The sequence below is a fragment of the Panthera onca genome, chromosome D2 (genome assembly GCF_046562875.1).
Source record: "Panthera onca isolate mPanOnc1 chromosome D2, mPanOnc1 haplotype 2, whole genome shotgun sequence".
NCBI lineage: Eukaryota > Metazoa > Chordata > Mammalia > Carnivora > Felidae > Panthera > Panthera onca.
In genome coordinates, this window is record NC_138349.1 from 13305780 (window position 1) to 13319312 (window position 13533).

The 13533-nt window shown below is 44.4% G+C and overlaps 1 long non-coding RNA gene across 1 annotated transcript; it reads left to right on the forward strand.

Moving 5' to 3' along the window:
- Positions 1–860: 860 nt before the first annotated feature.
- On the forward strand, positions 861–10227 carry LOC132684849 (uncharacterized). Its single transcript, XR_009612828.2, has 2 exons — positions 861–935; positions 9476–10227. It is a non-coding gene; the product is annotated as an uncharacterized LOC132684849 (long non-coding RNA).
- The last annotated feature ends 3306 nt before the right edge of the window (positions 10228–13533 follow it).

A 13533-nucleotide genomic window follows, 5' to 3' on the forward strand; every position in this document is an offset into this window, starting at 1 on the left:
AGCATTAAAGCTTTAAAATGGACATGAGTGTGTGTGTGTGTGTGTGTGTGTGTGTGTGTGTCCATGACTAACAATATCCTCCATGTCAAACAATAAAGCCAATTAATAATAGGTAACTGAGTAACCAACAATATCTTTCCATTTGTTCAGCTGACTGATAAACAAAACCCTATGTGGATATTTATTGCTTAAGAGAAATGCCTCCAGACTGTGAGGTATAGGAATGGAATAGAAGAAAAGTTAGGTATTTGTCTCACAGCCAAACCAAACCCACAAAGTCAGATTGATCTAAATGTTGGAGATCTTGGAGGTCTCTGTTCAGAACGCTCAGGCAGGAAGCAGGAGCTATGCGCTTGCCCCACAGAGTGTTTTGCAACAACAGTGGACAATTTGCTTTTACAAATTACTTTTATATTTCCAAAGTAGTTTACGTAACCAAGCGAAAATACACACAAGTGCTCTAGCTGCAGAAAGAAATTATTATTCCATGCTGAATGATCCACTGACGGCTCCTTGCTACAAAAGGATGGCCCTTTGTTCTTTAGGGCCTTAGCCAAAGTAAAGAGAATCATACCAACCAATAAGCACATTACAGTGACATGCATTTTCCCCTTGAAGTAAAGTACATAAGAACGTGTGTGGTATACACAGATATGCTATTGCTGCAATAATGTCTATCCAATGCCATAAAAATGATGAGATGCACCTCTTCCTATTGGAGAAATGTTAAAAGTTTACCTATCATCCTTGTTCTGTCCTATTTTGCCATACCTCTGACTCAAATGAGCTGCTAAAGGCCTCAGAATCTTCCACTTCATTTTTCTATTGGAAGGTTCTGGAATTACATCACAAAATAACCCCAGGATTGATCAATTCTAGCCAACATTCAATTGTACTTCCTGCCTTGCAAAAAGGTGAATGGAAGGGGAGATGTGGTAAGTCTTCTCAGGAGCCCTGGGGATTAATTAACTGAGTTAAACAGGAGGGGCAGGTAGGGAGAAGGGCCCAGAGGGGAGGAAGGCGGTTTGAAAGCACAGCCTCCAACAGAGGCATAGCTACAGGAGGTCAACAATCCCGTCGTCCTCCAAGAGGGCCGGCAAGCTCTCAAACTCCACTCAAGGAACACCACCCAACCTAGAGGACAGAGAATCTGCTTCTTACCAGATGATGGGTCTCGAGCCAGTGTGCTAAATTTTTGACAGAAATGTAGTTCTTTAAGGAATGCAAGTTGACCTGGTATTTCTGAACAATGCCGAAGATGTAGTCCCTGAGTAAAAATAAATACAAGACAGATCTGTTCCAAGGCCGTAGAACCTTTGACAGACGCTGTCATGAAAGAATTTACTATGGCTTTATCACATCTATCATCTGCTAGTGGATTCTGGGAAACGGTTAAGTTATAGAAGCTTGGATTTTCTCTTGTGTGTTTAATTTTTTAACCCTAAAAATTATTTTGATTACCCTTGTTAAAGTTCTGTTATTAGTATCCTAAGGAATTGTTAGCCCAGGCAATGTGGAGAAGTGAATAATCAGTGTGTTTGGAGAAATGGTGTTAGCTAAGCTGAGTGATACAAGAAAAGGATAGGTTTCCCTTAATAGCAGGGTATTTTGTCCAATTTAGCCATCTAATGACACCATATGTTCTGTCAGAGAGTGGTAGGAGTTATTCTGGAAGCCTTTCTGAAGTTGGACAAAGTTTTGGTATGTGCCACAATGAAATTCCTACGGGCTGAATTCTACCTTCATCCTTTTGAAAACATTCGGATTGTAAGCTGTCGTACAATGAGGTTTACTGAAGGTTCTGTAGAAAAAGTAGCCCGCAAGTCAAATTATTCTAAAGGAAAAAAATCATTATTCCCTAAGCAATGCCTGTAAATTCTCGCCTTCTGGTCCCTGCATAAGCTGTTTCTCCCACCCAGACTGCCCTCTTGATATTGATGGCTGCATAAACAAATCATATCATATCATTCGTTCATTCATCCGCTCATTCATTCAATGAACATTTGTTGAAACCATATTATATGCAAGGCATCGTTCTAGGTGGTGGACGATGAACAAAAGACGAAAATACCTATACTCATGGAGCTTCTATGCTAGTGAAAAGAGATGGATAATATCAAGTTTAAATGGCAATAGCGAGGTAAGACTTGATGACAGGAAGTTTATGCTACATGTCCCATGCTTAGGATCCATTTCTGCCACTGTGCTCTACCCACCCCCCCCCCCACCCATCCCCATTTCACTGACTTGTCTCACAGCACCAGGTGGCCAAATAAAGAAGCTGCCTGGCAGGCACAGGACCAGCTTTTTGTCAGTCCAGCTGTCAACTCTTTCCTCTGCAGTGAGTTCTAGCTGGTGGACATTGCTGTGAGACCAAGGTCCATCCACATGCCCCTTCCCGACTTTTGGGCTTCCAATCTTCTGGTTTTACTCATTTGAGACTCCTGACACATAGTGAAGCTATTTGTTTCTGCCAAAAAGTTTGTGTATATCCATATGTCAGGGCAATTCTGCCCCCATACAAATTGGATAGTCAAGTACACGGCTTACAGCTGTACCCACTGGAAGAATTTTCCTGCCCCACGGACTCTAGGCTAACTCCGGAATTCACCATGGTGCGTCACATTTTTCCAGACATGTGGAAGGCACAGGGATATAATGGACACCACGAGTGTTGCGGCTTTAAATCGTCGAGTGTAACTCTAGCAACTCCCCTGGGGATATCTCCTATCATTCTTCCAGTCAAATGTTTTTCCCGAGTGAATAGTCTGGAGACACATTTCATTAGATTTCTATGAAGGTCCTACAGGATTGAGTCATCAATAGTGATTTTTCCCTCCTCCCCTGTTTTTCCATCCTTTGTCCCTAACTCCTGATTCCAGGATGTCACATTTCAAAATAAGCCCCCTACCACAAGCTTTTGTTTCGGGTGTGTCTTTCAAAGACACAGGCCAAGACTCCTGTTATCAAGAGGGACCCTAGGAAGCAGACCCTCAGGGCAGGATTTTGGATTTCATTCACTAGCCATATGAGAATAAGACTCCCATTGTTTGTGGTAAGTAGGGTGGTGATAACCCCCTGGATGTAGATACAGGCGAAAGTTATTTGTGGCACTTGAATGTTATGGGGCCAATAATAATTAGATAGGTTATGGACTGGCCTGGCCTTTGTGACGTACTTTTAGAAATCTGGAAAAGGGGAATAAATAAGAAGCTCGGGTCATTAACTATCAATTTAAGGCGTATAGTGAGATCCTGAGGGGTTCCCTGGCACATCAGGAAGGCCCTACATCTTACACAGCCACAGAAGAGATTGCTTAAAATTAGACCCAGGTTCTGTTTGTGAAGGGACAGAACTATAAAGATATCTGTTTAGTTTACGCATTTGGGTTTGTTTATACCTCTGGCTTACATCAAGAATCTTAGCCTAGCCTCCCTTAAAGAAGAAACTGATTAAAAAAAAAAAAAAAAGGCCTATTGTAGGTGGTTTATTTTGGAATGTGAACTCCATGAAGCGGGAGTAAGTCATAAGGATAGCAAAACAGAGGAGTAGGGGAAAACTATTCTGGATGACTCAATCCAGTAGGAGCTTCACAAAAGCCTTAGGAAATGCATCTCCAAAGTGTCTGCTCAGGAAAGAATGGAAAAAGCATCGACTCTTTGGCTCCTCTCCTTGGTTAGTCAGAGATCGCTCCAAGGAATGTTAACTCCCTTCCGCTCCTGGATCATGCATGTGTTAGTTCCACCTGGTTTCTGTAGGGTGTCCAACTCCACGGTGTTGGAGAAACCCGAGGGCAGGAAGCAAGAGAGGCAAGACATGGTCGGTTCATACGTGCACAAGACTGGTTGAAAACGTCACGTAACTGCTCCCCAGAGCAATGGTTAGAGGAAGAAGTGGGGCCCAGACAGTTTGAAGTAATGCACAAAATACACCTGGTACAGCTAGGAAAGACAGCGTTTCAGGGAAAGGGAAACGATAAATTGTGTCAAGTAATGCTAATAAGTAAGATGAGGGCTAAGGATTAACCTTCAGCAACACTGGAGGTCATGGTGACCTTGACAAGAGCAGTTCTGACGGAGGGATGGGGGCCAAAGGCTGATTCATCCACCTAGACTGAGCTTCTCTTCAATGTGGCTCTGAAAAAATAAGGCACAAGATAGTGACGCCCTCCATCTCTGCCGCGTAACTTTCACATCTATCTTGGCAATCGTCCTTGGCTTCTTCCCCTTGGTTGCAAGAGAGGAGGCAGTTCTCTTCCTGTCCAAGGGCTATCCTCTCTTCTTGCAGCTTCTCAAAGTCTTCAGCCTCTTTATTCACTTTTCCTTCTATGCGTAAAAAGTATGGAGTGCAGGGAGCATTTAAACATGCTCAGGTCTCCCCCAGCTCCACATTCCCTGCTAGATACAACTTGCTTTTCTCTCCCCAACTTCCCTTGAAAGAGCTTCTCCCTTCACTATCTCTGTGTTCTCACCCCCGATGGGTCACTTTCTCACCCTCTGGTTTCCAGGCCCCACCCCCACCACGACTCTGTAAGGGCTCTTCCCAAGCTTGTCAATAACCTCACTGTTGGCTCCACCTTCTTGGGCTGGTATCTCCCTCCTTCCCTGTCTTAACCTCTCTGCGGCTCTAGATTTCTGGGACCATTTCCTCCTTCCCAACACCCTTTCTTCCACCTGCTTCTCTGACAATGCATTCTCCTGGCTTTTGTCCTACTTCTCTGTCCCCTTCCTCTCCTCTCCCCCTTCCTCACCACCCCGCCCCCCACTTCTTTTTCCTCTGCCTAGATGGTCTCCTTCACTTCTGACTCCTTGGTTCTCCTCCTCGTTCCTTCTTCTGGCTTCTACCGCCATTCCTCTATGCTAATGACTCCCAAATCCATGTCTCATATCCATGTCAGTCTCCCCCCACCCCCCACTCTGGCCCAGTGGATTTGAATTTGAAGGCACTTGCATGCCTTCAAAGCATCTTGAATTTCAGCTTGACTCATGCAACTCAACACTCCCTCCCCCTCACCAAACTACACTTCCTGCTGAGCTCCTTACCTTGTTAAAGAGTGCTACCTTCCCTCCGCCAGGATCACCCTTGCCCTTGTCTCTCTCTCTCTCTCTTTCTCTCTCTCTCTCTCTCTCTCTCTCTCATTACTTTCATCTAATCAATGAAACAAGCTTGTCAACACTAACCCCTAAATTGTTCTAGGATCTATCCAGTCTTTGCCATGTACACAGGCAAGCTGGTACAGGCCACCACAGCCACAGGGGGTGTTACAGCCAGTGTTCATGTTGATTGGCCAGTGGCCCTAAAGCACTGATTGTTAAGAATTATTAATATCACCCTTATCTGCCAACTCTTTCCCGGTACAGGCTGCCACTAGGTATGACCTGAATTGGAGCATGACTCCTTGTTCTTCTTGTTTTCAGTCTCTGGTTCATCATTGACCACAGTAATGTTTCTAAAATACAAATTTGTTCATATCACTGCCCTCCTTAAAACCTGTTGCTGACTTCTTATGTCCTCTATGCCTAGAAAACTCCCCCCACCCCCCTTTTTTTCCCAACTGGTTAACTTGTACTCAGCCTTCAGGCCTCAACTTATAGGTCAGTTCCCCTGGAATCCTTTGACCGCCCACTCAAGTCTTGGTTGCCCTCCATTTCTCTCATGATATACTCTATTTCTTTTTTTTTTTTTTTAATGTTTCTTTATTTTTGAGAGAGATAGAGAGACAGAATATGAGCAGGGGAGGGGCAAAGAGAGAGCGAGACATAGAATCCGAAGCAGGTTCCAGGCTCCGAGCTGTCCGCACAGAGCCTGACGTGGGACTGGAACTCACAAACCACGGGATCGTGACCTGAGCTGAAGTTGGATGCTTAACTGACTGAGCCACCCAGGTGCCCCACTATTTCTTTGATTGAGACAAGTTGACCCACAATCTCCCTCTCTTCATCTCACATTATATCTGTAATCGATGCCACTAAGGCTTTCACCCCCACCACCCTTCTGAAGCCACACACACCAAAGTTGCCATCTTGCCAAGCCCAGGGATGAATCTGCAGTTTTCACATTCCTAGACTTCTCAGCAACATCTGACACTGTTGGCCACAACTTCCACCTTGAAACGCCTTACCTGGCTTCGGGGACACTAACCTGTCTCGGTTTTCTTCCTACCTCATTCTCCGTCCCTTCTCAGCCGGCTTGGCTCCTCTACCAGACCTCTAAGTGTTGGAGTCCTCAGCCGCCTTCTCTTCTTTGTGTTCACCTCCCCCCAGCGGAGGCCATCTAACCTCAGGGCTTTAACTACATTTACATGCTGATGACTCCCAAATGCATATCTCCAGACCTGACCTTTACCCTGAACTCGAAATGCTCTATCCAATGGCCGTTAGACATTTCCATTTAGATGTCGAATAGGCATCTTTTTCTTAATATGCCTGTAGTGGGTTGCATGGTGGTCCCCAAAGAGACAGGTCCACATCCTAACCTTCAGAAACCGTCAATGTCTTCTTATTTGGAAGAAAGTTTCTCTGCCAATGTGATTAAGCTAAAGGTCTCAAGATGTGATCATCCTGGATTAGCTGAGTGTGTCCTCAACCCAATGACAAGTGTTCTTTCATAAGAGATAAACAGAAGACAAGGACACAGGGCCGAAGGTTGTGTAAAGATGGAGGAAGAGGGTAGAAGTTACGCAGCCCCAAGCTGAGGCGCGTCTGACACCAGTAGAAGCCGAAGAGGCAAGAGATGTATTTTCTCCTAGAGCCTCCAGAGGAAGCATGACCCTGCCGACATCTTGATTTCTGACTTCTGGTCTCCAGAACTGTTATAATGCCCAACCAGTGTTCTTGATTTCCTCCCAAGTCTTTTTCTCTCATCTTCCTCCTCTCCGTCAAGTGTGCTAAACTCCATCGTGTTCCTCTGGTCTAAACCCCTAGGAGTTATCCTCGGTTCCTCTCTTTCCATCCCACCTCACAGCTGTAAGCTTTCTCCTCTCTGCTTTTTAAGTTACTCCAACCCTCATCACTTCTCGTCCAACCAGCTGTTACCACATGGTTTCAGGCTGGTTGAAGACTGCTGCCTTCACCTCCCGGGTAGTTCCTTGGTCTCATTCTTCCTTGAACCACTACAGGGCACTCTTAAACTCACCGCCGTCTCATCTCTGATTGAAACTTGCCAGTGGCTTCTCAAGTCCTCAGACTAAGCGTGGTACCAAAATGGGCTCCCCTTAAGCCCCAAACGGTCTGGCCCAACTTCACCCCCACTCTGCTCCCTCTTGGCCACCCTGCTCCCGATGCTTAGGCCACCTACCTGTTCCTTGAGAGCACCAAGCTCCTGCCTCTCACAGGTGCTTATACCTGCCACTTCCCCTGCTTGAAAGGCTTTTCTCCAAAGTTCTCCCATGGTCTGCTTCTTTTGTCCATTAGACCTCTCTCCTCCAGAGCATTCCCTGGACATCCTATCTAAAATGACCATCCAGGTTTTTTTGTCATCTATCCTACTAAACCATTTTACTTCTTCAAATATGTTTTTAATGTTTATTTTTGAGACAGAGAGAGACAGAGCATGAGCCGGGGAGGGGCAGGGAGAGAGAGGGAGACACAGAATCCAAAACAGGCTCGAGGCTCCAAGCTGTCAGCAGAGAGCCCGACGTGGGGCTCGAACTCGTGGACTGTGAGATCGTGACCTGAGCCGAAGTCAGACGCTTAACTGACTGAGCCACCCAGGTGCCCCTAAACCATCTTACTTCTTCATGGTACTTATTATCTAAACTCATATTATTATACATTTGCTTGTTTATCGAGTGTCTCCCTATTATAATGTAAGCTCTGTGAGGGAAAGGGCTTGGCCTGTTCTTCAAACAACCCTCAGAATCCAGAACAATGCTTGACATACAGTGGACCCTCAATATATATTTGTTCAATTTTTGTTGTTGTTTTTTTAAAAAATTTTTTTTAATGTTTATTTATTTTTGAGACAGAGAGAGAGAGAGAGCCCAAGCAGGGGAGGGGCAGAGAGAGAGGGAGACACAGAATTGGAAGCAGGCTCCAGGCTCCGAGCTGTCAGCACAGAGCCCGACGCGGGGCTCGAACTCACGAACCGTGAGATCATGACCTGAGCCGAAGTCGGATGCTTGACCGACGGAGCCACCCAGGCGCCCCTGTTGAATGTTTAGATAAATGAATTTTAACAGACTCTTTACCTGTAGCTTCCTTACGATAGTCCTCAAGTCTATGTGTTAACTCAGTGGACGCATAAATGAATGTTTCCTTGATTAAATCAGCCAGAAGAACTCTCCCTCCTCTGAACTCCTACGTGACATTCCTTTCTATGTCACCACATTATCCTATCATTGAGGCAGTTCATTTATACCCGCCATCTCTCTTATTGGCCACAAACTCCTTGAGCCCAGGGCCACAGTCTCTGTCATCTTCAGTTCGCAAGAACATATTTTGTCATACTTTACAGAGAATGGTACTTCAATAGCTATTTGGTGATTAACCGGCTGAGTGAGCGAATGAATGAATGACTCAAAAGGACATAGCCTGTCAACATCTAAACTTCCACCCGCTTAAGACTGTTGAATCCTTCCAGATTTGTCCCAGATCTGCTTTAGCTCTCCACCAAATCCACCACTCGAGGTATGAGAGTATCAAAAAAACTTCATTCCTTCCCTCTGCGCAGTGAATAAAAGAGGCAGCAAGTAACAAAACACTCATGATACCCATGGGCCTATTGGACTCTTTTTTGGCCACTAACTCACTTAATTTGGTGTAGTTTAGCACATTACAAGATTGTTCAAGAGTACTATAAATGATGTCAGATACCATCAGAAACCACTTCAGAAAATCATTGCCTGTAGCCGGATCAAAAGGTGAACACCTGGAAACTAGCAATGCTAGAAAAACAGAATAAATCATTTTTTTCTCTACCCCTTAGATATTTGCACCTTTTTGCTCTAAGGAATGTCTATATGAACTTAAATGTTAAGCTTCTATAATACAGTTATAAAGCCTTTGTATAATACGAAAACACTTTGGTGCCTGATTAAAGAGGAATTCTCCCGGGTTCTCTCACTCCTGTTTGCAATGTTCTGGGCTGTTTTCAGGTCATTTTATTTATTCAGGTCATTTGTTCAGGCTATTCTATTTTGCTGCTATTTTCAACATAAAAGCAGTCGTATTTAGCCCAATCACCATCTTGAGTTTCCAAGGGATGAACTTAACCGAACTCTGTGAATTTTAAATTAAGTATTTTAAAATTGACATTAAAAGGCAACGTGGCAACGCTTAACTGTTTTGAGCCCACTGGTGTAGGCAGAAGGCAGGGCTTGTACCATAATGCTTTTACACCTTTATGTTTCTCTCTGTCTCAGAAAGACAGTTGCAAAAGCAGGTTGGCTGAACTGAGTTCTTGTATGAACGACAGTTAATTTTAATCTAATTATTTATTTCTTGGAGCATTCGCTCACTCACTTCTGCCTCCTCAGTGCCTCACAAAACGGTGCGTGTGGTCAAGAGGACCTTGCCTCCGCTGTCAGCGTGCCTGGGGAAGGTAACTTACACTAAACTGTGAGTAGATACCCAGCCAGCATCCAGCCATGGACATCTCTGCTGCAACTCTCCCTACCAAGAGATGCCAAAGCTGGGCTTTCTTAAAGTGGTATGGGAAAAGGAAATGAGATGTGGGAAAAATTAAGACTTTTGGGGGGTTGTTTTATTGCTCGGACGTGGTTTATCTGAAATTTTGCGAACTTGATATGCTATTGTGTTAACGCATCCAGGCTGCAGAGTTCAAAAAGAGATGGTTTGTTTGAAATTATGGCACCAAAATGTGTTTCCACTTAAGATTTTACAAAACAAATGCTTTGGAGATTTGGAGAAGGGCACAGCACGGAAAGAAAGATCTTTCACATTTTAATGTTAACATTCACTTCTCGGCGCTCAGAGGAATTCAGCCCAGTACAGTGCGACAATCACATCTGTGGAGCCCATTTTGGATTCATCTCCGTCTTGAGTGGAACGTTCAGAAATGCCCCCGGAGAGTTTTGTTCCTCTGCAAAGTGAACCTACTTCGCTCGGAAGACACTTCTGAAATAAGACCGTTACTTTCTTGAAATATCACTAGACCGGAATATATTGTGAATTGTGTGTCCCTGGACTCCCTTGTTTAAAAAATGTAAAACCATGAAATTAATCAACCGATCAAAAATGTGTTTCCAAGTGAACAGTTTGCTCTCTAGATATTTTTTCCTCCTTTATACTCAATAACCTGCAATAGAACAGATAAGGAAAATAGGTGTGTATGCAATTCTGTGTGCATGGGGAGGTTAGGTGCTTTGTTGTGGTTGGTATGCATTCATTCATTCATCCCTCTACCCCCTCGCCATTCACAGAAGGACTGGGGAGGAACAGAGACCCGGCAGGATGTTGGAGAGGGAGAGGTGACCAAAGGGCACGTGCACTTGAAAAAGTCAGTTCTCCTAAGAGCACATCCCCACGCTCTGCAGAATTTCTCCCCTATGCTGTTTGGCCTTCGAAGGTGAAAAGATAAAACACATGAACAGAAGCTCCCAGATATGTTTTGTGAACTTGTCATTCACATCTGATCTTCAGAGTTTTTGACATACTCAAGTGTCACTGTCCTGTATTTACCTAATCCTTGTTAGCAAATTTCACACACACACACACCCACACACACACCACAAAACAAAACAAACAACAAACCTTAAATAATTTTGTTAAGGGGAAATTCATTTCACTGCCATACCTGTTACCATGTGCCAAAATTGCATTCCATAAATAAAGAATTAGGGAGTTAAAGTGTAGCCGTCCTTCTAAATCTTATCACAGGACCTGAGTCTAGTCTGAGCCAGAGATGCGTTCGGTTGTCTATAAATGATGAAAAAAAAAAAACAAATCAACCATGTCTCTTGAATGTTAATACACTATTTCACACGGTCATTAAATGAAAGATTCTCATTTACAGAAGTTACAAACTAAAATTCTGAGAGGTTTCTTCTGAACTAGAGCTAAAGGGAAAAGAGGAATGTCATGATTTCGGCCTAAAAAGGGCAGATGAGTTGATTGAATTCTAATTAAGGTTGGGACTCAGCACAAGTTCAAGGTGGGATGAAATGGGGAATGGGGAGCCTGTAGGAGCCGCCTTCTGGCCTAAACCAGGGCCTGAAATGTCTACCTAAAAGAGATTCAACATACTGTTTTTGTATTTATTTTGTGTTGTAAGCATTAATTTGTTAAAAAAAAAAAAAGTCGTTTAAAATTCACTAAAATGTTTGCCATTTCTTCATTTTTTTTTTTTTTTAAAGATGTATTCAGAAATCTAGAGACTTGATGGTGGCTTTTCTTGGTTTCTGTTCTCTGAATGCTGGTGATCACCAGAACCCAAACTCCGTGGGTGCTGGTAGGTTTGTCTCTTTTACCCACCGCTACATCCCCAGTGTCTAGAACAGTCCCCGGCATACGGTAGACGCGCCACCAACATTTGGTGAATAAACGAAGGAATAAGGACGATGAGTCCATTTCCAGATTTGTGTTCTCAAAATGTCTGTCCCCTCCCTCCCCCCCCCCCCCAGACTTCCGGGAAAGCCCGCAGGGATGAACTGGTAAAATCTTTTTAGTCTTTCTATGGGATAGTCCTCAAAATCTGCTCTGATCTTATCTTTAAAACCAGCAGAAAGTGAATGAACAAGTACCCGGTAATGCTAGGCCGCAGCCACAAATAGCCCAGATCAACAAGGATAAGGATGCAACCCTTTTTTCCTTGACCAGTTAGCACTCAAACCCTCTCTCTCGCCGAGGTTGTTTCTCCTGGGCAGAAGACATTGAATTCCTGAGTGAATAAGGTTGGCGAAGGCTGACTCTTTCGCCTCCGCTTTGAAAACTTAGCGATAGTGATAAATACCACGAATTATTACGATAAACGAATTTGTACAAGGTGCTTATTTCGTGTCAGGGCTTCACACCTAGGAACTCAAATGATTCTCGCAACTCTCCCGAGAGATATGCCCCGTCTCTAGCTCTGTCTTGCAGATGAGGAAACTGAGGTACGGAGAGATTAACCTGGCAGTCAGTGGTGGGGTCGGGAGTCAGACCACCAGGAGCTCCAGAGTCTACACTCGCAAGCGCTCTGATCTGCTGTCTCCGAGGCTCAGCAAAGAAACACCTTCAGCTTTCTTTAGCGCAAAGTTCTCAAACTTACTTGGCCACATGTGCTAATTGACGTGTCCAGAACGTAATTTGGCAAACGCTGCAGCAGAAGATTTCTTTGGCTCCTGACAAGTCAAAATGTTGTCACAGGGAAAGGAATTCTACTTGGAAATATTCCCCTAATTTCAGGAGAAGGTTAACATGGAGTGAGTTTGAACTCTCATCCTCCCCATGCCATCTAACTCACCCACCAAATAAGGGGAGGAGGTGAGATATTCTTTGCCATGTCTTAAAAACGAGACTTAACGTCTTTGGTTGAGATTTATGATACACAGCAAATAGAATATCCAAAAAGTACGTCGCTGGTAAAGCACCATGACAAATGATACCATGAAGTTCATGCGGAAAGAATGCTGAGAAATGTTCATTTCTCCCGAGTATCGAAATCTGGGCTTTTCTGTGCAAGCATGAGCCATTCTAGCTACCAGAGTCCTCCCAGCCCAGTGGGATCTAGACGGACTCCGGGGCGAAGGCTAACATAAAACCCTGCTTACGACCTTAGGTAAGGGAAGTAGGTTTGGCTCGGTAAGGATGTATTTCATAGGAGAAGAAGGAAGATGAGCTTGCCCTTCCGAGAGACGTGTGGTCCGGGTCTGCAATTGAGAAGAGGGAGCTTTGAACATCTTCAGCTGTATTATGAATTCTTACTCCCATCCAAGTTCGAGTTTAAGGTGGAGAAAGGCTACCAGGTGGAGGTGATGGAAGGAGCAAGGCCCGTAGGCAGAAGAAGTAGCTGCCAAACCACTTCATCTTGGGCTCAGTCCGTTAAGCATTTGACTTCGGCTCAGGTCATGATCTCCCGGTCCGTGAGTTCGAGCCCCGCATAGGAATCTGTGCTGACAGCTGGGAGCCTGGAGCCTGCTTCGGATTCAGTGTCTCCCTCTTTCTCTGTCCTTCCCCTGTTCGCTCGCGCGTTCTCTCTCTCCCAAAAATAAATTCAAATGTCTCCATCTTCACTCCCAGTCTCCTGAGATGGACATCAGTGCCAACTTTGTCCTAAACGAAGGCTTGAGTCAAACGAAGGCATCTTGCAACACTCCTACAGCTTCACTTTAGTTTCTTCACCACTCACCGCTGAATGGGACATGAATTCAATATGTTCTCAAAACGAAAGGGCTTGGTGAGCTGAAGCTGTCTGAGTTTACCTTGGGGCCTTTTTTTTTTTTTTTTTTTTTTTTTTTTTTTTCTAATTCTGGTTATTGCTGGTCTACAAATCAAATAGTGTCAGAAGCCAGGATGTATGGCCAGGCCTTGTGATATATGGCATACCATGTGAGTTCCGCTGTAAACCAGGCTATTTTTAAATAACGAGTAGGGG